Raw genomic sequence first — 407 nt, forward strand, 5'->3', positions numbered from 1 at the left:
AGGATGGCTTCACTGCTGAATTCTACCAAACATTTAAAGAAGAATTAATACTAATACGTCTTAAACTATTTTTAAAAATTTGCATGGATGCTATTTTTCCAAACTTGTACTATGAGTCCAGCATTACCCTCATACCAAAACAGTGAAGGAAACAACAAATAAAGAAAACTACAAGCAAATGTCCCTGAGGAACACAGGTGTAAAAAATCCTCAATAAAATACTAGCAAACTGAATCCAACAGCATATCCAACAGCACAAAAGATAATACGATATGACCAAGTGGGATTTATCTCACAGATGAAAGGATGGTTCAACATAGGAAATCAATAAATGTAATATGCCACATCAACAGAATGAAAGACAAAAATTGTTTAATCATTTCAATAGATGCAGAAAAAGCATTTGA

Source organism: Galeopterus variegatus, unplaced genomic scaffold, assembly GCF_000696425.1.
Source record: "Galeopterus variegatus unplaced genomic scaffold, G_variegatus-3.0.2 Scaffold15556, whole genome shotgun sequence".
Lineage (NCBI taxonomy): Eukaryota > Metazoa > Chordata > Mammalia > Dermoptera > Cynocephalidae > Galeopterus > Galeopterus variegatus.